Here is an 11,814-nt window from a genome sequence, read left to right as displayed (position 1 = left end):
TCCAAGGCCCCCATGATCCAGCCCCAGCCACCTCCTGGCTTTTTCCTCCTGTGGCTCCCCCTTGCTCCCTCTTCCCCAACCATATTAGCCTCCATGTGGGTCCCTGAGCTTGCCAGTTGCATGCAGGCCTCAGAGCATCTTGCACCTGCTGTTCGCTCTGCCTAGGACATTTCCACAGACAGTCACATAGCTCATTCCCTTACTTCCTTCAGGTCTTTGCTCAAATGTCACTGTTTTAGCAGGGACTACTTTGACTGCCCTACTTAAAATGGAAACATCTCCATAATATAGCCACCACACCCCAACACACTCACCTTTCCTGATTTATTTTTTCTTTCTAATATTTGTCACCGTCTGATGTACTATGTGTTTTATTTACCTATTATTTTTTGTCTCAACCCCCTCTCCCCCAACACACACCACATAGAAATGTACACTGCAGGCTGGGCACAGTGGCTCATGCCTGTAATCCCGGCACTTTGGGAGGCTGAGGCGGGTGGATCACCTGAGCTCAGGAGTTTGAGAGCAGCCTGGCCAACATGGTGAAACCCCATCTCTACTAAAAATACAAAAAATTAGCCAGGCGTGGTGGTGGGAGCCTGTAATCCCAGCTGCTTGGGAGGCTAAGGCAGGAGAATTGCTTGAATCTGGGAGGTGGAGGTTGCAGTGAGCCGAGATCACACCATTGCACTCCAGCCTGGGTGACAGTGCAAGACTCCATGTCAAAAAAAAAAAAAAATGTACACTGCATGAGGCCATGGATTTTTGCCTATTTTGTTCAGTGTTGAATCCCTAGGACCTAGAATAAGGCTCAGCCCATAGCAGACACTCGACAAATAATTGGCAAATGAATGAACTTAATCTCTCTGAATCAATGAATAAAATTACTTCTCTGAGCCTCAGTTTTTATAATCGTAAAATAAGGGTAATAATCTTCACTTTGCCAGCTTTCAGGAGACACTCTGGCTGTCTCTCAGGTTTTGCTCTTCAGCATCAAACTCCTTTTCCAATTGCTGAAGAATATCACATGATGTGAGTTATTGGTGAGATGCAATGCCTTCCTTCCATCCAAGAAAAAAGCAGCTGCCTCATCCTCTCTCCACTTAAAGCATGCTAATGATAAATGTGTGCTCTACATTTGGCCAATTGGGTGTTTCTACCCAAAGGGCTGGCTTTGGAGAGATGACGGGAACTCACTTAGAATGGCTGCAATGATGTCCAGTGGCATCCAGTCATAATGCTGTCCTGGCCAGCAATTATTGCTTAAAAACCCTCACTGTACTGACAGTCTTCTGAGACTTGGTCCTCTTAGTCCTCTAAGATTGCCTTGTCTTCTGCCATAGTCCAGATATGGTCCTCTTGTCTCTCAGATCAGTCAGCCCTCTATCCCTTCCAATCAGTTCTGCTTTTTGCCTATACGAGCCAGAGTTTCTGGCCTGCAACAAGCTCTCTGAGGTAGACTCAAGGAAGCCTGCAGCAGATGCTGCTGATGCTCCACCCAGATCCCATTTGCCAGCTGGATACCCATCTCCCGGTTATGGCAGGTGCTGCAGCTAACAGTTTACACACTTGATCTAGGAAGAATTACCTGGGGCTGATGGGAGCTGGCTCACCCCGAGACACTTGGGGAGTGACACCACCCCTCACCCCAAACATCCAATGACTGAGTGATGCAGGGGCCAAAAATCCAAGATACCTTGCCTCAGATTGGAACAATTCTCCAGTGCAAATTTTACATAATTCTTCTGAATCAGAATAAGACTGCATTTTACCTGTGATTACATTCTTGCTCAGCTCTTCTCTGTTCTGTTTTCTTCGTTCTTTGGTGATGTTTTCTAAGAGTGTAAACTCAATAAACCACATGCACCCAAATTCCTTCTCAGGTTCTACTTCTAGGGAAGGTGAATTAAGACAGGTTATGACTAATAGCCAGGTTACTCAAAATAAAATCTTTATTTAAAAAAATACTAGCCAGTATCTGCACACTGCAACCGTGCTCAATACATAGGGATGATGACATTTGTAAAAGCCTGGCGACGGCAAACTCACTCTCTGGCATAATTTCCAACTCCACTTACATTGTACACTGTCAGAGGAATATCACATTTAAGTCAAAAGTTTTTCCCATTTATTTCAAGTCTCTTTGTCTGATATCTTTCCTCTAAAGTGATCTAAGACACACGTGAAACTACTTTCATAAGGTAGCTGTGCAAAGAATGGCGGGTAGCAATCCTACTTTTTAATAATAATGGCAGGTAGCAATCCTACTTTCTAATAATAATGGCCGGTAGCAATCCTACTTTTTAATAATAATGGTGGGTAGCAATCCTACTTTTTAATAATAATGGCGGGTAGCAATCCTACTTTTTAATAATAATGGCGGGTAGCAATCCTACTTTTTAATAATAATGGCGGGTAGCAATCCTACTTTTTAATAATAATGGAGGGTAGCAATCCTGCTTTTTAATAATAATGGCGGGTAGCAATCCTACTTTCTAATAATAATGGTGGGTAGCAATCCTACTTTTTAATAATAATGGCGGGTAGCAATCCTACTTTTTAATAATAATGGCGGGTAGCAATCCTACTTTTTAATAATAATGGAGGGTAGCAATCCTGCTTTTTAATAATAATGGCGGGTAGCAATCCTACTTTTTAATGATAATGGAGGGTACCAATCCTACTTTTTAATAATAATGGTGGGTAGCAATCCTACTTTTTAATAATAATGGCGGGTACCAATCCTACTTTTTAATAATAATGGCGGGTAGCAATCCTACTTTTTAATAATAATGGCGGGTAGCAATCCTACTTTTTAATAATAATGGCGGGTAGCAATCCTACTTTTTAATAATAATGGCGGCTACCAATCCTACTTTTTAATAATAATGGCGGGTAGCAATCCTGCTTTTTAATAATAATGGCGGGTAGCAATCCTACTTTTTAATGATAATGGAGGGTACCAATCCTACTTTTTAATAATAATGGCGGGTAGCAATCCTACTTTTTAATAATAATGGCAGGTACCAATCCTACTTTTTAATAATAATGGTGGGTAGCAATCCTACTTTTTAATAATAATGGAGGGTAGCAATCCTACTTTTTAATAATAATGGCAGGTACCAATCCTACTTTTTAATAATAATGGCGGCTACCAATCCTACTTTTTCTTATGTTTTCTCTCTACCAAATGAAACATTCCTACTGCATCAGACATGCCTGTCCCACCATCACACATCCCTTTATAAAGGAAACCGTCCACACGTACCCTTCACTTGGAGCTGGGAGTTCCCTCTAATTTGGAGATGATCATGTCTATATAGTAGAATCTGCCTCTGGCCAAAGCTGATTGGACTAGGAAGTGCCCATGGCCCAAGAGTTGCCAAAATATAGGATAATCAGCAACGATGGTGTGACTTGAAGGAAAACTCCTCAAGGGACTATGGTAATTAAACAGCCTCAGACCATTTCTCTCCAGATTTTGTAAAATGAAGTAAATGGTTCACCTTGGTAACATAAAAAAAAACAGATCTTAAGGGAAGCAGAAACTGACAAAATAGTTGAGTCACATGGAAGGTGAAGCACGAGAACAAGAGCCTTGTGCTCTAGCTCCTGCAGTCCCTAGAGCAGACCAAGCCACGCACATCTGCTCAATCCAGACCACACTCCTATTCCACGTTCCGTAAGGCCTGATGGTTAAGGTTTGCCTGGCTTCCAGTAAAGACAGAGAGGCCTATTTCACAAGTGTGTCCTTAAAGTAAATCCTCCATTACTTGACATATAATGGAGGATCAAGTAATCAATTTTTCTTTTGTAAGATGGAGTCACGCTCTCTCGCCCAGGATGGAGTGCAATGGAGTGATCTTGGCTCACTGCAACCTCCGCCTCCCAGGTTCAAGCGATTCTCCTGTCTCAGCCTCCCAAATAGCTGGGACTACAGGGGCATGCCACCACACCTGGCTAATTTTTGTATTTTTAGTAGAGACAGGGTTTCACCATATTGGTCAGGCTCATCTCAAACTCCTGACCTTAGGTGATCCACCTGCCTCAGCCTCGCAAAGTTCTGGGATTACAGGCATGAGCCACCACGCCCGGCCAGGTTTCTCTTTCTGCAAAGGGCTTTGGTGTAAGGTATTACTTTGTGCTTAATTACTGAGGCTGTTAAACTCTTTAGGTTTCTCTTTCTCACAACCGAAGGAGTTTAATGGCCTCAGTAATTAAGCACAAAGTAATACCTTACACCAAAGTCCTTTGCAATAGCATGGTTTTAGCTATATTTAGGGTCAAATTTGTGTCTCCAAAATACGTCTCTGATATACTTAGATTATGAAGTAAGAAGACTGTTGCTGGGATATCAGCTCTATCTCCCAACCCACATCAGCTTTTTCTATATTGGTGAGTTTCTAATAATACAGTATCTTATATCTGGAAAACTCACTTGCTTTTCTGAATAACTGAGCTTATTGAAACCCCAAGGACAAGTGGTGTTAAGGGACTCACTTTGGAGGTGTGTTGCCATCTGAAGTGTTTTGCACAGGTCTTTGCACAAACATCTTTGGAAGAAAATGAGAGCCAGCACTGAACTTTTATTGATTGAAAATTACTCAGCAGTTTTAATCACTTATCCAAAGATGGAGGCTTTTGGGGGGTACCTGTGACAAAACCAATGAAATCTAAAGCACTGTCAGAAATGGAAGATCATCGGGGGGTCAATTCCTTCATTTCACAGATGGGAACACCGATGTCTTCTTGCACTGAGTCTTACTCAGGTCACACATGCAGGAGTTGGGAGATTTGAGGCTGTAGGAGAAATGTTATAACACCATCCCACCTGGCTTCATCCATTAACATCTGCTCATCTCTGCCCTCAGGGAGTCGTGGAGCTGGTTGAACAATACCAGACAGTACGTGGAGAGCCTTGCATTGTGTTCACCACCTCGCTCATTTTTATTCAAAATGATTCCAGAAAATCAATGTGACCATCTGGCCTCGGAGAAACTTCACTGAGGTCCCAAATGTCTTCAGTACCCAGATGAATCCTTACAACTCTATTGAAAATACATTTAAAAAGTAGTTATTGATCATGTATTGTGATCCGGGTCCCAAGCCTCGCACTGTCGCCTCCTTCCTTCAAGGAGTTAACAGTTTTATGAAGGGAAACAGCCATGAAAATGAACAGTCACAGCTGAAGCAGGTAAATCAACAGTAGAAATCCACACAAAGATCTGGGCACGGTGGCTCATGCCTGTAATCCCAGCACTTTGGGAGGCCGAGGCGGGTGAATCACAAGGTCAAGAGTTCAAGACCAGCCTGACCAATATGGTAAAACCCCGCCTCTACTAAAAATACAAAAATTTGCTCGGCGTGGTAGTGCGCACCTGTAATCCCAGCTACTCAGGAAGCTGAGGCTTGAGAATTGCTTGAACCCAGGAGGTGGAGGTTGCAGTGAGCCAAGATCGTGCCACTGCACTCCAGGTTGGGTGACAGAGTGAGACTCCATCTCAAAAAAAGAAATCCCTACAAAGCCTGCAAGTTCACCAAGTCACTTCCACTTTACTGCTCTTCATCAAAGGTAGTAAGCAGAACTGCATTTCCATTTGCTCTAATAAAACATAGAACAGCCCCAACTCATTAGTTACAAAGCGCGATATTCTGGGTTATTGTTTATCGAATTTGGCACTGGGTACATCAAAGGACACTGGTCAGTGTGCCCTCAGGAAAATAACAATTAACCTAAGTAAAGCAGGCAAGAGTCGATGCTAAAGTAGTTATTCAACCATGTGGAAAACACTGTGTACATAATCATGTACTGGGAAAAGTCATGCAATGAAAGTTAACATCTTTTTTTTTTAAGGCCTCCAAGAAAAGATGGGGGCTTTGGTTGGAAAGATGTGGCAGATGTCAGCTACCAGATGGCAAGAAGGAGGCAGTTCCGGACACAGGCTCGAAACAGAGAAGTTAGTGTGGGAAAGTGAGAGCAAACTGACCCCACCATGCAGAGAGAGTGGGCAAGGCGTGAGTAAAGACAAGGAACAAGAGAAAGAATGAGAGGAAATGCTGTTTGGTGGGTGGAATTTGTGTTTTGCCTCTAGAAGTGTTGTTCTGAAGAGGGCAGAACATAACCACGTTGGCTGAAACAAAACAGTCTTTGCCCATCAGGGGACCAGTCACTCTTCATCAGTTCTTAGACTGACATCTCTCTTCTGGTGGCAAATGCCATCTAGAAGCTCCATGTCTTCACAGAACAGAAAGTCCTAGGGATCTTGATAACTCAGCCACTCATCAGAAAGCTCTTGAATGCTTTCTCAGAGTGCTGTTCTTGGAATGAAAGCAACAACTTTCGTGCCCTGAGTAAGACCAAACAACTTCTCATAACTCCATCATAGATTATCTGTGCTGCACATATGCTGTAGATACTTAACATGAATTAATACCTTAGACAGCGTACAGTGATGCTTAACAGACACTGCAGAGATGGCTGCTTTCTATCCACCTCCCTACACGTGTCCGTTAGCAATATAAAGCTAGGGGCCAGGGACCAGGTAATATAGATTGTTTGGGAACGTTAATTTATTAATAAGATAGAGATTACCATAAATCGAATCTTGAGAACAGCGCTGAGATAGAAAAAGATCTAGAACCTACTTTATGGAAACCTATGACATAGGAGGGACAGGACGAAGCTGGTGCTAACACCAGAGCAGAGATAGTCACATTAGGTAAGCAATCGCCCACAGCAGCAGTGTCAAGCAACAGTCTGCTGAGCCTTAGGCACTACCCAAAGGCATCCGCATGTGCCAGGAATGGGAGAAATGGGATGGTGGAAGTTCTTCAGGCTCTGAATCCCCACTTCTGCTTCGACCAGAAGAACTATGGTTTTATCTATTTCACATAGTGGGTTTCCATAGGTGATTTCAAGTAATGAGAGAGTTCCAAATGTTTGAAAAGCGTGTGTACCGACACTTGTTTTTCATATTGCTTTACCACCCAAATCTGAATCCTTTATATTCTGGCTGTATAATCTAGAGCCGATTCATTGCCTGGGTCAGGAAGTCAAGGCCTCTCATGGTCTGGCTTAAACTTTTCCCAGCCTTTTTTCTATAGCTTCTTGCCATGCTCCTTACTTACCAGCCAGGCTGAACTAACAACTCACACCATGCAATGACCCATGATGTGCCCCATGTTTAAAATAAACTTTCTCCTCCTTTTTGCCACAGTGCGAGGCATGCTTCCAGACTCAGCTCAGAGGTGGCTTTCCCTAAACTCCCAGAGAGAGGTCCTCTGCTTTGATAACACTCGGCACCTTTTCTTAAAATAGTGCTTATTCAGTTGTAACCACGTTTTGGGCATGTCCGTTTCTTCCATTAGACTGTGAGCCCTTCGCAGCCAGGAACTGTGTTTTATACGTTGCTGTTTTGCTGAAGACTAGTAGTTGCCTGGCCCCTTCTAAGTTTAGAGTAAACTTTAAACTTTCCCATTAAAACGACAGTGACCAGTAGTGCCCACCAGATGGCAGTGTGTGGACATTTTTGCTTACCAATCAGGAGGGAGCAGAAAGGTTTTATAGCAACTTGCCTTTCATCTTTGTCCTTGCAGACAAACAAATCCTACAAACACCAAGATTTTTGACTGGGCAGAATTCACATCTGTGAATCAGAACCTTAGGCAGCCTTGTATTCCCTATATGCTGCTACTTTTTGAAAACACTCCTCTCGAAGATTGAGAAAGGATTATGCTGTTTGTGTTCCAAGACAGAGAAACTTAGGTTTGAATTTTATCTTCACAAGTGCAAGGTGACCATCTTTTCAGCACTTAGGAAGAACGACCACCCACACCCACTGACTGCTGGCGTCTGCTGAAGTTCCTTAACCTCCTGCCCACCCCATCTGCCAGACTCAAGCAACAAGCAAAAGTCAGCCACGCATTCCATGCTTGCTTTTAAAGTCACTATCTCCCCTGGGTTCCACTGGACAGCACTGTGCTTTTCAGGCCGGGAGACCTACAGGTCACTTTTCCCTCTCTTCCAGGATAGAACTTAGAGGTACTCCCTAGCCTCCTTACCTGTAGGCCTGGGCTGGTCTCTGGAACTTCTTAGAAGCAAAGGGGCTTCCAAATGGAAGACATCCTAGTCGAAAGGAAAAACAAAAAGAAACATCCCAATGGGTCTCCCAGACGATACAAAACATTCAAAGGCAAGAAGAGTCTCAATTTCCACTTCTTTTCTGCCTCCGACATGGCTATTTTGTAATTTCCTCTGCTCTCTAACCAAGTGTTGTGTCTGCCGGTGTAGTAGTGCTACAGGTAGAGAGCAGGGAGGGGTGGCTGCCATATCCACCTGCATCCACAATGCTCCATCTCCTCTAAACTCATCCTACCCCTATGGATTTTCTCTTTCTCCACTGCTAGAGCAGAGGTTATATTAGAACGTGAGGCCGAAAGATTCTGGAGAGCTCAGCTTCTTTTAACTAAGCAAGTCTCTTTTAATTCACAGGGAATCTCAAGGGTCTACCCTGGAGATGGGATCACTGGATAACTCTTCCCTCCTCTTCTTTCTGTAGATAGTGTAGTGGTTAAGACTCAGGCTCTGGAGTCAAACAGACCTGGGTTCAAATCCCAGCTGTGTCACTCCCTGAATCTATGACCTTGGATGAGTTACTTAGCCTCTCCAAATCTTAAATTCTTTATCAATAAATGGAGAAAATACATGTGGACCCCAGAGGGGACGCTGTGCAGATTAAATGATAAGGCAGGAAAAGTGTTTAGTGCAGTACCTGTGTCCATGTACTAAATAATAGCATTAGCATTTGCAGAAGTACTGTGGAAAAGGCACAGCTCTCTAGAAATGATTCTTGGTGTTACATTCAGCCCAGCTTTAGAAACCTCTAAGAACGAAACACCTCTTCCTAAATCATGCCAAAACTCATCCTTTAAATCAGATGCATATTGCTTTCATTTAATTACTTTTTTATTTATTAGGATTTATTTAGTATGTAAACTGTGGATAGCTCAGGGTAAGCAGTGAAGATACAAGAATATATAAAACATGGTCTCTGCCCTCAAGGAACTTGTAGTGTGTTGAGGAGATGCATCCACAGCAATTATAATATGGGGGGATCAGTGCTCTAACATGGGTATGTACAGGATACAACAGACAGAGTGGGAAGGTGTCTGAGTCCCTGACACTCTGTACAGGGCATTGCAGGTCCTTGCCTTCCTGGAAAAAAGTCTATTCCCAACAACATTTGTTTTTTTGAGAATCCATTATGATGTCTCATACCTCTAACCTTGACACTGGCTACTCTCTTTAAATGGAATATCTGCCTGGAAAATTCCTAGTAATTGTCTAAGTCTTCCTCAGATCCCTCAGAGAGACTTACGGGCGCCTTCTCTTCCTAACTGTGACCTAACTGAAGGTGGAGGTCACATCTTTATCCTTTGGCCACCAGCATTTAACTCACTGCCCAACATGAAACTGATATTTAGTCATGACAATGCATAAACAAAGCTTTAATACATTCATCATGCAACCAATGCTGCCTGGTTTTTCAGTACAGGGAAAACCAGCTGATGTGATGAAGGGTCTCCTGTTCCACAAGCCACACAGATCAATGATAGTAAAGCTCTATTACAGAAAAATGTTTTAATATTATCCAGATTTTCTCTCTTTTTAACTACTACCAATTTTAGCCTGGCTTTCTCTTAGAAAAATGCAAATAAAGATTCCATATTCTCTTCAATATGGCAGCCATTCATATAGATGAAGATATCAGACACATATAATATCAATATAAGATTCTCCTTTGTGATTTCTCAAGCACACACAGATAATTAAGTCATCAACATACTTTCTGAAGTGTCTGACATGTGTTAATCACTTCTTAGCAGCTTGAGTGTCATAAATATGGTCCTGATACCTCCAATATCATCTCCACGCATATCTTTTAAGTTCAGATTTGCTTCATTGTTTTCAGTCCTGTGTTCTAGAAGTTCTAGATCATTTTAGATATTAATTTGCTGTTATTATTAATGTTATTGCTATTAATTTATTGAAAACATGTGCCAAGCATGATACTAGCTGTTGACACACTTCTTTTTCAATTCTCATCTGATCTGAATCACAAACAACCCTATTGCTACCTTACAGGTGATGGAACTGAACTCTTAGAAACAGTAAGTCTCTGTTCAATGTTACTTCACTGTCAGGGGGTTAGAGACAAGCTGCAAGGTTAGGCCATTCTCTCTCCAATGCCAGAACTCTTTCTCCTTACTATATTACACCATCTCTTTGTGTTAGTCTATGGTATTTGATTTTTGTTTTAGTTTGGCGTGTTTTTTTTTTTTTTTTTAGATGGAGTCTCCCTCTGTTGCCAGGCTGGAGTGCAGTGGCACGATCTCAGCTCACTGCAACCTCCACCTCCTGGGTTCAAATGATTCTCCTGCCTCAGCCTCCTGAGCAGCTGGGATTACAGGCGCCTGCCACCACACCCAGTTAATTTTCATATTTTTAGTAGAGACATGGTTTCACCATGTTGGCCAGGATGGTCTCAATCTCTTGACCTCATGATCTGCCCACCTCACCCTCCCAAAGTGCTGGGATAACAGGCTTGAGCTACCGCACCCGGCCGGTGTCATTTTTATACTTGGGTATTCCCTCTTCCAGATAATCTTTCAAGTAATTAACAAAAAATATTGAACAGAATAAAAGGCTTCTAGTCCTCACCAAAAACCTCCTTCTAGTGTACATGGAACAGTTAGCAAGGCTCAAGCGTCATTTTTATTCACCTGCCCGTGAAACCAGTGTGTAAGACATGACCCTGCCTATATTTCACCTGCTTATGTGCAATCACATCACAAGAGGTCGTGTTAAGTCCACTGCTAAAACTTCCTCATCCTGCTGATTTACCAGTTGTGTGGCGTAATAAGAAAAGGAAATGGGGTGTGTCTAACACAACCTGTTTATGGTAAACTCCTATTAACTTCTAGTGATCAGTGCCTTTTCTTCAAAATACCCATGAATCAGTTGTGTAATGATCTGTTCCAAAATTTCAACAAAAACCAGTAGGAAACTCATACTATTTCCTGGCTTCACTGTTTAGTCCTGTGATAAGATGCAAGTAATCCCCTTTATTAAAAGAGAAAATCCTGTGAATCTACCAAAATATTAGCTGTTTCCAGGGCTATTGAGAAACTCCCACACCTACACCCCCAGTTATATTTTAATGCTCAGTTTGACAGCAGAACCACCTGCCTCTTTGTTTCGAAATGTGAAGTCACATCACTATTTTATGTACTGTTTCCTCTTCATTGCCTATATGTCACCTGGAGGAGGATTTGGCTAAATATTCCTAAACCCACAATTAAAGGTTAAAAATACCTTGAAATTGCAGGAACAAATGGTTGCCTATAAGTTATGTGGATCTCTGAAGTCCACTTATAGGAAACAAAGCTTTCCTGCCACAACCATATTAAATCCAGGAGGATGTAGGTGATGTCTGCTTGTTCATCATTGTACTCCCAGTGTCAAGAGCATAGCAAGGGCTCAAGAAGTATTTGTTATAGTGAGCAGGGAGAAGACAATAATGAGAATATGTATACTCTTAACAGAGATAACTCAAAGTTTTAAAATCGTAGTAAAACATGTATGACTGACATGAGAATGTTTCCAGAAAGCAGATCTGGTCATTAGACTGTGGGAAGAGTTCCTGAAGATCCTAAAGTAGGAAGCTACACAGAGAGGAAATGGAAGAGGAAAGCAAAGTGTCTGGGGGAGTTTCACCGGAAATGATTGAATAAGTCATGCTATTGGAGAGAGAG

At 42.4% G+C, this 11,814-nt stretch overlaps 1 long non-coding RNA gene across 3 annotated transcripts in view; it reads right to left on the bottom strand.

Moving 5' to 3' along the window:
* Window positions 1-4,908: 4,908 nt before the first annotated feature.
* The window catches only part of LOC129532302 (uncharacterized), a 32,935-nt gene continuing 26,029 nt past the window's right edge, over window positions 4,909-11,814 (bottom strand). For all 3 annotated transcript variants that reach the window (XR_008677988.2, XR_008677989.2, XR_008677986.2), the window contains 2 exons: window positions 8,062-8,125; window positions 4,909-5,048 (listed from right to left, as the gene is read on the bottom strand). This is a non-coding gene — a long non-coding RNA (uncharacterized lncRNA). The remainder of the gene's footprint in view (window positions 5,049-8,061; window positions 8,126-11,814) is intronic.

Source organism: Gorilla gorilla, chromosome 2 (genome assembly GCF_029281585.2).
Source record: "Gorilla gorilla gorilla isolate KB3781 chromosome 2, NHGRI_mGorGor1-v2.1_pri, whole genome shotgun sequence".
NCBI lineage: Eukaryota > Metazoa > Chordata > Mammalia > Primates > Hominidae > Gorilla > Gorilla gorilla.
Note: the sequence above shows the minus strand (reverse complement) of the source record. Positions and strands in the feature narration are given on the sequence as shown.